Raw genomic sequence first — 11,026 nt, forward strand, 5'->3', positions numbered from 1 at the left:
CTAGTACTAGTGGTAGACCAGCATTTTCCTCTCTCAGATCTAGATAAATCAAACCAAAAATAAATAAGAAAGAGGTAAGAGATGTGAATGGAATCTTAGAAAAAATAGAATTAATAGATATATAGAGAAAAATAAATAGGGACAAAAAAAATACCTTTTCAGCAGCAAAAGGTTCATTCATAAAGATTCACATGTACTGGGGCATAAAAACATCAAAAACAAATGCAAAAAAAGCAGAAACAATAAATACAACCTTTTTAGATCTTAATGCAATAAAAATAATAATTAGCAAGTGTACATGGAAGAGCAAATCAAAAATTAATTGGAAATTAAATAATATGATTCTCCAAAATTGGTTGGTTAAAGAACAAATTATAGAAACAATAATACCATTGAAGAGAATGACAATGAGGGGACATCCTATTAAGATCTATGGGATGCAGCCAAAGTAGTACTCAGGGGAAATGTATATCTCTGAATGAATATATCAACAAATCAGAGAGGGAAGAGATCAATGAATTGGGTATGCAAATTTAAAAAACTAGAAAATGAACAAATTAAAAATCCGCAGATAAAAACTAAACTAGAAATCCTAAACATTAAAGGAAAAATTAATAAAATTGAAGGTAAGAGAGCTATTGAATTAATAAATTAAGATTAGAAGCTGGTATTTTGAAAAAATAAATAAAATAGATTAAGTACTGGCTAATCTAATAAAAAAGGAAAGAAGAAAACAAAATTAACAGTATCAAAGATGAAAAGGGCTATCTCACTTCTAATGAAGAGGAAATTAAGGTAATTATTAATAACTATTTTGCCTAATTATATAGCAAGAAATACAGCAATGTAGGTTATATGGATGAATATTTACAAAACTATAAATTGCCTAGAATAACAGAAGAGGAAAGAGAATATTTAAATAATCCCATAGTAGAAATTGAAGTTGAACAAGCCATCAAAGAACTTCCTAGGAAAAAATCCCCAGGGCCAGATGGATTCATGAGTGAATTCTATCAAAATATTTAAAGAACAACCAATCCCAATATTATACAAAATATTTGACAAAATAAGCAATAAGGAGTTCTCCCAAATTCCCTTAATGACACAAATATGGTAGTGATTCCAAAGCCAGACAGGTCAAAAACAGAGAAAGAAAACTACAGACCAATCTCCTTAATGAACATAGATGCAAAAATCTTAAACACAACACTAGCAAAAAGATTGAAGCAAGTTATCACAAGGATTATTCACTATGATCAGGTAGGGTTTATAGCAGGATTGCAAGAATGGTTTAATATTAGGAAAATTATCCACATAATTGATCACATCACCAAGCAAACCAATAGAAATCATATGATTATCTCAAGATACAGAAAAAGTCTTAGACAAAATGCACCACTAATTCCTATTGAAGATACTAGAAAGTATAGGAATAGAAGGGCCATTCCTAAAAATAAAAAACAGTATATATTTAAAACAACCAGGAAGCATCATCTACAATGGGAATAAATTAGAAGCCTTCCCAATAAGATCTGGAGTGAAGAAAGGATGTCCATTATCACCTCTATTCTTTAACATTGTACTCAAAAAACTAGCAGTCACAATTAGAGAAGAAAAAATAAATTGAAGTTATTAAAATAGGCAATGAGGAGACTAAATTCTCACTCTTTGCAGATGATATTGCGATGATGGAGGGTAGGAGAAAGGAACCATTGGGGGAAAATGGAAGTTGAGAGCTCTACAGTGCATGGAGAAATGACAGTTGAGAATTGGACAAAGACTTCTGGGAAATTGTCCTGAGGAGGGGGTCTTGAGGTTGAGACACCAAAGGGAGTGGAAAGAGGAGCTGTTTTTCTGGATCATTGAAGTCATCTTTGGGGATTTCTATCACTGACAGAAATCCTAACATCGAGGGTTTCTGTTTAAAACATTGTCTAGTTCCTGTCAACAAATCTAAAATTCTCCAAGACTTTCATTCCATGAGCTATTGAGATACTGGACTCAAATCAGTAAGCAGTACTCTCTACCCTGGCTACAAGAAAAGCATGTATTTCAGTAATTATATTTATTTAGAAAAATATTTAGGGTGAGCTACAACCCCTCTAACTTCACTAACATTTACCCTTTGCCCCATTCAACAGTTAAATCAAACAAGCAGTCAGATAGCAAATTCATTCTCTTTTATTGACATCTAGAGAGTAAGCCCATTGGCAGACTCCATCTTGTTGCCAGTTTTCAAGAAGACAGGAGGAGGAGGCTTGTGAGCACACGAAAGTAGCACATATCCAGATTGAGGTCATATACATCTCCTTGTAGATAAGACTTCCCCAGTGCCCTTGAGGGCCAACAAAGGCATCAAGGGGCAAGCCTTCACCATGGGGAAATCTCCATTTTGTCTCTCTCAAGTAATTCAGGGATTCCAGGAGGGAGTAGTGAGGGAAGCCATGTTCATCAACCCTTTCCTCACTGCCTTCAACCCTCATTTCTCCATTTAACAAGTCTGAGTCCCCCAAAATTACAATATGATGGTATACTTAAAGAATCCTAGAGAATCAACTAAAAACCTAGTGGAAATAATCAACAACTTTAGCAAAGTTGCAGGATACAAAATAAGCTGACATAAATCATTAGCATTTCTATATCTTTCCAAAACAACTCAGCTGAAACAATTAGGAAGAGAAACTTCATTCAAAATCACCCTAGGCAATATAAAACACTTGGGAATCTATTTGCAAAGACAAACACAGGAGTTACACTTCTGTTACAAGAACACAATGATAAAACACTTTCCACACAATTAAAACTAGATCTAAACAATTGGAAAAAACATTAATTGCACATGGATAGGATGAGCTAACATAATAATCCTATTATTGTCCTACCCAGATTAATTTACTTATTCAGTGCCTTACCTATGAAACTACCAAGAAACTTCTTTACTGAATTAGTAAAAAAATATAAAACAGTTCATCTGGAAGAAGTAAAAATCAAGAATATTAAGGGAAATAATGAAAAAAATGTGAAGGAAGGAGACCTAGCAGTACCAGATCTTAAAATGTACTATAAATCAGTGGTCAACAAATCAACATAGTACTGGCTCAGAGATAGAAGGGAGGATCAATGGAATAGACAGGGGATAAATGACCTCAGCAAGATAGTGTATGATAAACCCAAAGATCCCAGCTTTTGGGACAAAAACCCACTATGTGACAAAAACTGCTGGGAACATTGGAAAACAATATGGGAGAGATCAAGATTAGACCAATGTCTCACAACCTACACCAAGATAAATTCAGAATGATTGAATGACATGAATATGAAAAAGGAAACTATAAGTAAATTAGGTGAACATAGAATAGTATACCTGTCAGATCAATGGCAAAGGAAATATTTTAAGACCAAGAAAAGAATAGAAAATATTACAAATTGTAAAATGAATAATTTTGATTAAATTAAATTAAAGTTTTTATATAAACAAAGCCAATGTAACCAAAATTAGAAGGAAGGCAACAAATTAGGGAAAAATAGGAAAAAAAACCTCTGACAAAGGTCTAATTATTTAATTTGCTAAGGAGATAAATCAATTGTACAAAAAAATCAAGTCATTCCCTGAATGATAAATGGGCAAAGGACATGAATAAGCAGTTTTCAGATAAGGAAATCAAAACTATTCATAAGCACAAGAAAAAGTGTTCTAAATCTCTTAAAATTAGAGAAATGCAAATCAAAACAACTCTGAGGTACCACCTCACACCTAGCAGATTGTCTAATAGGAATTGGCAAAGGAAAGTAATAAATTTTGGAGGGGATGTGACAAAATTGTGACACTAATGCATTGCTGGTGGAGTTGTGAATTGATCTAAGCATTCTGGAAGGTAATTTGGAACTATTCCCAAAGAGCTTATAAGACTGCCTGCCCTTTGATCCAGCCATACTACTGCTGGGTTTATACTCTAAAGAGATAATAAGGAAAATACATGTACTAGAATATTAATAGTTGTGTTCATTGTGATAGCAAAAAGATTGGAAAACGAGGGGATGCCCTTCGATTGGGGAATGGCTGAACAAATTGTGGTACATGTTGGTGATGGAATACTATTATGCTAAAAAGAATAATGAAATGCAGGAATTCCATGTGAACTGGAAAGACCTCCAGGAAGTGATGCAGAGTGAAAGGATGAGTATCCAGACAACATTGTACATAGAGACTGATACACTATGGTACAATCTATTGTAATGGATTTCTCTACTAGCATCAATACAATTAGCCAGGACAGTTCTGAGGAACTTTTGAAAAAGAACATTATTCACATCCAGAGAAAGAACTGTGGGAGTAGAAACACAGAAGAAAAATAACTGCTTGATAATATGTCTCAATAGGGATGTTATTGGGGATATAAACAATCACACCATTGCAATTATTAATAATATGGAAATAGGTCTTGATTAATGACACATGTAAAACCCAGTGGAATTGCTCTTTGGCTACAGGAAGAGGGGTTGAAGGAGGAGAGCAAAAGAACATGAATCATGTACCCATGGAAAAATATTTCAAATTAATTAATTAAATCAATAAACAATTAAAAAAACAGTAATGAGTTCCATATCACTAGAAGTCTCTAAGCATAGGTGGCTTATCTACTTGCTTTATATATTTTACAATTATTTTAAAATATGTGTTATTGGAATCAATGGTCACAGAATTCACTTTGAATTCCAACATTTTATGATTCCATAATTTTAAACAACTGAATCGTCATAGCATTTCTAGTTCGTTGTCACAAGGATTCTTTTAAGTGCTACCTGAGCATAATCACCTTTAAAACTTTCTAAACAAATCTTCTTCCAGATTGATCTTAAAATCTTTCAGGAATGTAGAACCCAATATTTCCTGAACACATATGAGTTGTGGGTTTTTTGAAACTGAATCATACAAAAAAAATGGAAAGCAACCAATGCAAACAGAAAGATCAAGGGTTGACTAAAGTAGAAACTATGCTTTAAATTTAAAAATTGTAATCATATGGTGCCCAGAATATGAAATTATAAGTTTTTTAAAGGATATTTATTTAAGATATCCTTAGGGTGAAACCGTCCATTAAATCATTAAAATTTAGCTTCTCTAATGGAATATTTCTGTGTCATTTACGCAATGTGTGCAACACTTTATTTGAAACCAGGGGGACTGACAATTAAAATTAATTGTTCATTATAAACATCACATAAAGTTTACATTATCATGTTCATTAATCCTTAACTAAATTATTATGATAGGAACCAGTGTTGAAAAATATTATTTCACATTGTTTTTCTTTTGTGATAAACATAGAAGACCATTTCCCAATGTTCTTATTATAGTATTCTAATGATGACACATGATTCAGAGAACAACAAATGCTTCATTGCCCTTTACCACATTTTGAATTTAACATTGACTTCCTTTTGCATTTTACAATCTGGAGGTGTTAGAAGCAAGACTGCTCTGATTTCTGGAATTGGTACAGAATTCCTGGGTTTATTAATCTTTTGAAGAGAGAGGGAAAATAAGTATAATTGGGAAGAAGTCTTCAGTCACCTCAGACAGTTCTCCAAGAATCCAGACCTCACTATTTAAGAAAACAAGTAGACAGATGATGAAATTCTACTATGAACAAGTCCTGGTCTTACGTTGAACCTCAGAATTTTAAGTCACAGAATCATGTAATATCAGCTTATTTGTTCTATTCAGGTGAAATATTCTAGTTGTATAAACAGTTCCCTCAATTCCAAGGCAGGCTATGGAACTGTAATCTGCCAGCACCCAATGGAGTTGTTTATAATTAAAGGGTGAAGTGGATGTGCAAATTCCATAATGACCTGATCTCATCAAGAGCTTTCATATTTGGAGGATCAGTTTCTTATATTTTCTATGGTCTTAGGCTACTTGGACCTTGATAAAACTGCCTTTAACTTGGTTAGATTTTCCAGGGGTACCAAAAATATTTAATTAACAAAAAGTAAATGGTAAATTTATGAATAAACTTGAATAAATGATTACAAAACTAAAAGGAAACTTAGAGATTTGAATACCATCACTGTATAAAAGAGGACAGAGAAACAAAGGACTCTTCCCAAAGTCATACAGCTTGCTGGGAGGCAGAGAATAACAGGATAATAGAGTGGGAATGGTACTTAGTAACATATGGCCCAAATAAAACATGGAGGGAATACCCACAATCATATATATTACAAGTTGATATCTATCCATGCTTGAAGAAGCAAGGAAAATCACCACCTGTAATACAAAGTAGTCCAACATACTATTGTATTTTTAGGAGTTTTTTTTTTCTCTTTAATTAATTGCTCCAAGGTGATAAAGTGGATAAATAAGTGAATCCAGAAAAAGAGGAGTAGAGTTCAAATCTAGCCTTAGATACTTATTAGGTGTGTTACTCTAGGCAAGACAGTTTGCTTCACCCTGGCTCAGTTTCCTCATCTGTTAAACAGAAATAATATCTACATCCCTAGGTTGTGAGGATCAAAGGAAATATTCCTCAAAACACTATAAGTGCTAACTATATTATCCTGTTTTTTTCCCTTTGATTCCAAACAGAAATGTCTAATCTTTGTTCCATATGACAGCCTATCAAATACTACCATCTCTTTTTAAAGTAATACAGTAAGAAGAGTTGTCACAAATATTTCTCCCAAAACATGTGGCACACTTAACCATAAGTACATACAGAGTTGAGGAAAAGTATAATCAAACTTAGAGTGTGTTTGTCACAAACCCACATCTTCTGTTTAATGAAAACATGTTTCTGTTTGTGAGAGGCTCTTTCCCAAAGATTCCCTTTGGGAAGCATGATGTATATCGTTTATTGGTCTCCTTATTCATAAAACAATCTTCCCTCATACTATGCAGTATTTTTTTTGTTTGTTTGTTTTGGCCCTCAACTCAGGCCCTGCTGCCAACAAGGAGGAAATGTTACGATGTTGGTGAGATATTAAATAATTCAAAATTCTCTTAATATTTCCAAGCTCACAAGGTTCTACACGAACCATTAAAAAGCCTACCATGAGTCAAAAGCCTGTCCTTTGCTCCATGCCTGAAGGGATTCTTCTTTAGGGGATTCAGTGGAATGTTCTTTCCTGACTGGTAGCTCCCCTTGTTTCAGGTGTTTTCTTTTAAAGATGATCTACAGGAGATGGATTTTCATCAGGAAATCTAAGCACTCTTCCAAACAGCATCACTCCTAGAACTTTTTACACTTCATTTAAAATCTTTGATTACTTAATTTAGTCATGTTCTTACCTTTTAAGGCATCACCTACTTTAAATGAGCTAGAGTCATTTGACTATTTCAATCAAAACTATTTTACAAGAACAACCACTATCTGTTTATACACCCATCTCCTGAATTTTACTCGTGACATTGGTCTAGATCCAACTTGAAGACTACTTTTATCCTTTTAAAGATTTTGTTCTATTAGATTCAGGTCAATTATCTAACTAGGCAGATTTTGATTTCTGACTATTATGCAATGTATTCATTATCTCTCCTGGATTTGTTTCATTTATAAATTTGATGAGTATATTGCCCTTTGCTTAATTCAAGTCATAGATAAAATGTGAAATGTACATGACTTATGACAGATCCCTTGAGTACTCCATTGGATATCTACTGACTCATTAACTGTTCTTTGGGTCTGGTCAACCAGACTGTGCTGAATCAAGAATTGGTTGTATTACTGTTTAATACAGAGTTTAAAAACAAGACATACAAGCTACATGCAGCCTTTCACAGTACTGAATGTGCTCAAACTATCTTACAACAATTTGGAAATATTTAAAAACATAAATGAAAACAAAAAAATAAAGATAATAATATGTGGTATTCTAAATCTCAGTGAGGCCTATAGGGATCTTAATGCATCCCCCTTTTATTTTTTATATTGGCATCACTGGGAGGTGAAGGAGAAGACAGAAATACTTAACCTAAAGGAGAAGGAAATTATTTAGTTAATGCATATGTTTGCACTATCCTAATGGTGAAGTAAGTTAGAAGCTGAATTTGGAAAGCAATAACTTTTTAACATTTGGGAAATATTAAGAACAATTTGAAAAATAATAACCATATCCAAAAACTATCCTAGATCCTACTTCCCTATGTTAAAAAATAAAAGATTGATTGAACTACTTATTAAATCTAGGTAAGCTATATCTATGGCATTCTAATCATCTGCTAGCTTAGTGATTCTATGAGGAAGTTAAGGAAGGAAGGAAGGAAGGAAGGAAGGAAGGAAGGAAGGAAGGAAGGAAGGAAGGAAGGAAGGAAGGAAGGAAGGAAGGAACGAAGGAACGAAGGAACGAAGGAAGGGAAGGAGGAAGGAAGGAAGGAAGGAAGGAAGGAAGGAAGGAAGGAAGGAAGGAAGGAAGGAAGGAAGGAAGGAAGGAAGGAAGGAAGGAAGGAAGGAAGGAAGGAAGGGAAGGAGGAAGGAAGGAAGGAAGGAAGGAAGGAAGGAAGGAAGGAAGGAAGGAAGGAAGGAAGGAAGGAAGTAAGGAAGGAAGGAAGGAAGGGAAGGAAGGAAGGAAGGAAGGAAGGAAGGAAGGAAGGAAGGAAGGAAGGAAGGAAGGAAGGAAGGAAGGAAGGAAGGGAAGGAAGGAAGGAAGGAAAGAAGGAAGGAAGGAAGGAAGGAAGGAAGGAAGGAAGGAAGGAAGGAAGGAAGGAAGGAAGGAAGGAAGGAAGGAAGGAAGGAAGGAAGGAAGGAAGGAAGGAAGGAAGGAAGGAGGGAAGGAAGGAAGGAAGGAAGGAAGGAAGGAAGGAAGGAAGGAAGGAAGGAAGGAAGGAAGGAAGGAAGGAAGGAAGGAAGGGAAGGAAGGAAGGAAGGAAGGAAGGAAGGAAGGAAGGAAGGAAGGAAGGAAGGAAGGAAGGAAGGAAGGAAGGAAGGAAGGAAGGAAGGAAGGGAAGGAAGGAAGGAAGGAAGGAAGGAAGGAAGGAAGGAAGGAAGGAAGGAAGGAAGGAAGGAAGGAAGGAAGGAAGGAAGGAAGGAAGGAAGGAAGGAAGGAAGGAAGGAAGGAAGGAAGGGAAGGAGGAAGGAAGGAAGGAAGGAAGGAAAGAGGGAGAGAGAGAAAAGGAAGGAAGGAAGGAGGGAAGGAAGGAAGGAAGGAAGGAAGGAAGGAAGGAAGGAAGGAAGGAAGGAAGGAAGGAAGGAAGGAAGGAAGGAAGGAAGGAAGGAAGGAAGGAAGGAAGGAAGGAAGGAAGAAATGTAGTTAATCTGGCATGACTTCTTTAAAAAAAATTAAGCAAAGGCAGTGCAGTTCTTTTTTTCTGGGCAGTTGTCTCCTCTGGTCCACCCCCAATTCCACACCTGAAGTGATACAGGTTTGGATATCTAGCATAGATTGGATCATAAGTGTCGGATAAAGTGTGTAGGACGTTGGTGAAGGTATTTCCAAATGGCATAGTAATGTACTGCTGTCGCTGTGGCCACAGAAAGGTGCCAAATGGCATGGGCTAATGGAATGATGCCATCACTTTTGAGGAACACGGCTCCCCAGGCAAGTGTTATTCACTGATGTTACTCCCACTGCAGAAGAAAATCCCATTGTTAGATAGAAAAATAGCTTGATCACGTTATGTTTTTCATGGTAGGGAAATCCATAAATGGTTCCTCCATATGCCATGAGCCAGATAAAATAATGCATAGGAAATGCCAGGGGTCCAAGTTCACAGAGATTGAGCCACAGCGCATAGGAGACTGCAATGAAGAAATAGATCACCATTCTATCACACATATGACAATAATGCTCCATTTCCCTTAAGTGACTCTTTTTTTCATGAAACATGAAAGTAATATGCAAACTATGAAGAGGGCACATGGGTCCATTCCATAAATCCATGCTGTGATCTTCTCCCAACAGTCATCTGATAGTCCATGGAGGAGGGCCAGGGTCACTGTAACGATTAAAATTTAGGGGAGATGGGGAGACTGAGGCAGGTAGAAATTCTTTTCTCTCTGCAAGGAGTATTATATTTTTTAGAGGTTTATTAAAGTTAAGGATTAAAAGAAAATACAGGATAAGAAAAAACACGTGCCTAGACCTCACCTACATTATGGAAAGAGCCGTGTCTGCTCCAAAACGGAAGTCCAAAAAGAGCCAAGAGCCCCTCAAAAGCCTTTGAATCAACTTAAATACCTTCTCGATCTCGGCCCAGGTGAGATTACAAGGCATTCTGGGGAAGTGGAGCAAAGGCTCATGGGGATTGTAGTCCTGTATTCGAGTCTATTTTTTACAGCCATGATAGCAGGAGCAATGAGGAGTGCATGTGGGTAACAGTTAGCTGCATGGTCATAACATGTTGGTTGGGGCCCAATCATTCATGAATTGCTGGAATCTACTTTTGAAGTGCATGGATGCTCCGGATGCCTCAAGGGTTCTGCCTTAGCTCTCAGTGTGGCTGGCCCCAAGACTCAGTGCCCTCATCTCCCAGGGTCAGGCTCAGGCTGCTGGGCTTATGTGCTGCCCATTCACCTCCCCACTGGAGACTGCTCTGCCCAGCTGGGGTTTCACAGACAGGGCAGGAGGGAGGGAGACAGGAACCCTATCCCGAAAAGCAGGCGGGCTTTTCGGCTTGGGGAGGTCGCTATGGCATGACTTCTTAATATATAACTGACAATGACTCAACAATAATATGTTAAGGGTCTCAGCAATAAGGATATCATTAATCAGGGCCAGGTTACTTGAATTCATCAAAGGTAAGTTGGTATCCCCATCTGATATCCCTATTTATACTGATCATCTACTTCCAGTCATTTTAGCTGATTTCTAGTATAAAGTTCATCAGGATTTGAAAAGATGCAAAGATTTGAGGAGAAAGGATACAAAAGAATAATCAAGTGGCTCTTCTCTCTGTTTCAGTTGTCATTTTTCCATCCATTATAAGCCAAAATCTGTCTCTTCTGTTTCCTCTTAAGAAAGCTCAGAAAAATAACTTTTGTCATCTTTAATTTCCCTCAACATAGTTCTCTGAACCAATCTCCCA

The 11,026-nt window shown here is 36.3% G+C and overlaps 1 pseudogene; it reads right to left on the reverse strand.

Moving 5' to 3' along the window:
* Nucleotides 1–9,389: 9,389 nt before the first annotated feature.
* Nucleotides 9,390–10,395, reverse strand: LOC100028727 (monocyte to macrophage differentiation factor-like; annotated as a pseudogene).
* Between the last annotated feature and the right edge of the window lie 631 nt (nt 10,396–11,026).

This window comes from Monodelphis domestica, chromosome 7 (assembly GCF_027887165.1).
Source record: "Monodelphis domestica isolate mMonDom1 chromosome 7, mMonDom1.pri, whole genome shotgun sequence".
Classification (NCBI taxonomy): Eukaryota; Metazoa; Chordata; class Mammalia; order Didelphimorphia; family Didelphidae; genus Monodelphis; species Monodelphis domestica.